Raw genomic sequence first — 3,544 nt, forward strand, 5'->3', positions numbered from 1 at the left:
AATCCATGGTCATTGCAAAATACATGTATGAATCAAAGAGAATGATAAGGCTGAGAGCAAGCATCTATTGAGCAACCTTAACAATGCATTAGCCTTTCTTCTAGCTCCCAATGAACCATGAGCCGCCAAGCTTTGAAGGTATGCTCCTTGGATTCACCAGCAACCGCCGCGCAATAATTTTACTGAAATAAGTGGAAAGCCATTTACTGAAATCAGGAGATGAAACAAGTTCTTCCAAGGCTTTTTCAGTGGACTCCTTAGTGAACGCGTCCCATTCTACTGTTGAATATTTTCTTCTCTCAGGTGTGTTGTGTATGATGGATGGGAATAAATCCTCTGTTAGCTTCTTGGGTGGTGTTCTAGTGAAAACTGACAAGGAACAAACTTAGTGTGTTAAGCAAAAATTATTTAGTGCTTTCCTTTCTCCCCTAATCAATCAGGAGAACTAGATAAGAGGTGACATTTCCAATGCAAAGATAAGTATATTAAGATGAGCAAATCTCGTTCAGAAAATTTACAAGGTGACAGGGTGAAACTTTTTAGTGGAGGTTGAAGAAATGTAGAATCCTCTTTGCTTTGCATATTGTACACATGTCCATCATTTGAATTATTAAAAGGTGATGAATCAGGATCCTGGGATCTCCTCCTATTCTTTTTAGGTGATTTGAACATACTCCTACAAAATTATTTCACAAATTAATGAAAAATGAACCATACATGCACTTTTGGAAAAATAAATAAATGTAGGAGGTGGGTTTGGGTGAGAGAGAGAATGGAGAAGCAATACTTGAAAACTCAGAGCTTGAGTGACTTCTTTCTATGGCCACACTTTTGAAGCGTGGCAAAAAAAACGTGGCCGTATCTCTGATGAATTGCCACCCTTACAAAAGCGTGGCCATTGACCCTTTTCGCCACGCTTTTGAACCGTAGCGAGAAAAAATGTGGTCGAATCTCTATTCAATCGCCACCCTAACAAAAGTGTGGCCATTGACAACTTTTGGCCACACTTTTAAAGCGTGGCAAAAAAAAAGCATGGCCATAAGCCTTTTTTCTTGTAGTGATGTCCTAGAACAATACCTTGTTTTACCATAAAATGACATTTTTCAAAATTTAATACAAGGTTTGAACTAACACACCTTTCTAATACTCTAGCTAAACTATCCAAGCAAAGGTCGAATGATTCACCATACACACCAAAGTCATGCATGAAAACTTCCATACAGTTCTCAAGAAGATCTGAGAAAATACTCATCATGCATCTTTGAAACGTAGCCGGTGCATTACATAAGCCAAAAGGCATTCTCTTGTATGTATACATTCCAAAGGGACATGTAAAAGTAGTTTTCTCCTGATCTTCAGGAGCTATATGAATTTGAAAATAACTAGTGTAACCATCTAGAAAATAGTAGTGGGATTTACCTAATAGGCAATCAAGCATTTGATCAATGAACGGTAGCGGGTAGTGATCCTTGTGAGTAGCCTAGTTGAGGCGCATATAATCAATGCACACTCTCCAGGAGTTTTGCACTCTAGTTGCCATGAGCTCCCCATGCTCATTCTTCACTGTTGTGACGTCAGACTTCTTTGGTACCACCTGTATTGGGCTAACCCATTCACTATCCGAGATCGGATAAATGATGTCAACTTCAAGAAGTCTGGTCACTTCCTTCTTGACAACCTCTAAGATGGTGGGATTCAACCACCTTTGAGGTTGATGGATATGCCTTGTTCCCTCTTCTAAAAATATGCGGTGCTCACAAACTTGAGGGCAGATGCCTACTATATCCGCCAAGCTCCAGCCAATAGCTTTCTTGTGTCTTCTCAGCACACTAAGCAACTTCTCTTCTTGTTGGAAAGTGAGTTCCCTTGCAATAATAACTGGGAGCTTATGATTATCCTCAAGGTAAGCATACTTGAGGTGGGGTGGAACGGGCTTCAACTCCATTTGTAGCTCATGGCTGGGCACTTGACCATCTGGAGCCATTGGTGGTGGCAAAGTATCTTTGGTAAGCTCAGAGGGTTTCCCCGCACTTGCACCTTGCTCCATGTTCATCTCTTCTACTTCTTCTTACTGAACTTCAGCCACTGTCTCATCAATGATGTTGCACTGGAAGACGGAGTGATCTTCCAGAGGGTGCTTCATAGCTTCATCCAGGTTGAAGCTCACTGCTCGGCCATCTATCTCAAAAGAGTAAGTTCCTGAGAAGGCATCCAATTTGAACCTCGAAGTCTTCAGAAATGGGCTTCCAAGCAGGATGGATGATGGTCTTCTGAGTCATTAGGGGGCATCTCCAAAATGTAGAAGTCAATAGGAAATGTCAACCCCTTAATGCTCACCAGCACCTCTTCAGCGATTCCAACCACGGAGATTATGCTCTTATCTGCCAAAACAAAATGTGCTGCCAACCTTTTCAAGGGTTGGAGCCTCAAGGTATCATATACAGATAACGGCATAATACTAACACATGCACCTAAATCACACATGCAGTCAAAAAATTGTACACCCTCTATAGTAATAGTAACCATGCATGGACCCGGATCACCACATTTTTCTGGTATAGCACCCATTAGAGCAGAAATAGAGCTACCTAGAGGAATAGTTTCTAAATCATGTATTTTATCTTTATTCATGCATAAATCTTTTAGAAACTTCGCATACTTAGGTACCTGGCAAATAGCATCAAAAAGGGGAATAGTTACCTCAACCTTTTTGAAGATCTCAACCATCTTGGGGTCTAGCTCCATTTACTTTCTGGGTTTCCTAGCAAGGTGTGGAAAGGGAATGGGAATGGCGTCTCTCACAGAATCATCTTCCTTAAGTGCTTCATTCCTTGGTCAAGCTACTTCCTCTTCATCCACATCTTGTACCTCATCTTCTTCCTCAACATGTTCCACTTCAACAATGTCTTCAACTTGATTGTCTTCATTAGGGATTGGCTCTTCGGGACTTCTCTCTTGCAATGTGGTTCTAGACCTCAAAATGATGGCATTGATTTCACCTTTGGGGTTGGGTAAAGGTTGAGAAGGGAGTGCACTTGAGCTTGAAGGTTGATTGTTGGGAGTAGAAGGTGGTTCCATGCAAGATATGAGTGCTTGTAGAGTGGAGTTAAGACCATTTATGGTAGAGTTAATTCTATTCTGAATGTCTCCTTGTCCTTGCATAATAGAGCGAAGCATCTCATCATTGGAAGAGGAAGGGAGATAAGTAATTTGAGAGGCATGTGGTTGGTTATTTTGAGGTGCTTGGGCTTGCCTTTGGTGAGGTGCTCAGTAAGTCTGGCCTTGGTTCTACTGTTGGTATGGGAGGTTCTATTGATACCGGTTCTGCTGATAGTTGTTGTTGTTGTTATTCCACCTATGATTTCCACCATTGTCTCTACCTCCTTGGTTGTAGTTGTCCCTCCATCCTTGGTTGGAATTATCTCTCCACCCTTGGTTGGAATTATCTCTCCATCCCTGGTTGGAGTTGTCTTGCCAACCCTGATTATAGTTCCCACCTTGGTTATAATTATCGCCTTGTTAATAGTACCCTTGATTCGGACGG

The 3,544-nt window shown here is 41.5% G+C and overlaps 1 long non-coding RNA gene across 1 annotated transcript; it reads right to left on the bottom strand.

Moving 5' to 3' along the window:
• On the bottom strand, positions 290 to 672 carry LOC110264010. Its single transcript, XR_002349740.1, has 2 exons — positions 519 to 672; positions 290 to 369 (listed from the first exon to the last, which is right to left on the bottom strand). It is a non-coding gene; the product is annotated as an uncharacterized LOC110264010 (long non-coding RNA).

The sequence above is a fragment of the Arachis ipaensis genome, chromosome B06, assembly GCF_000816755.2.
Source record: "Arachis ipaensis cultivar K30076 chromosome B06, Araip1.1, whole genome shotgun sequence".
NCBI classification, from domain to species: Eukaryota; Viridiplantae; Streptophyta; class Magnoliopsida; order Fabales; family Fabaceae; genus Arachis; species Arachis ipaensis.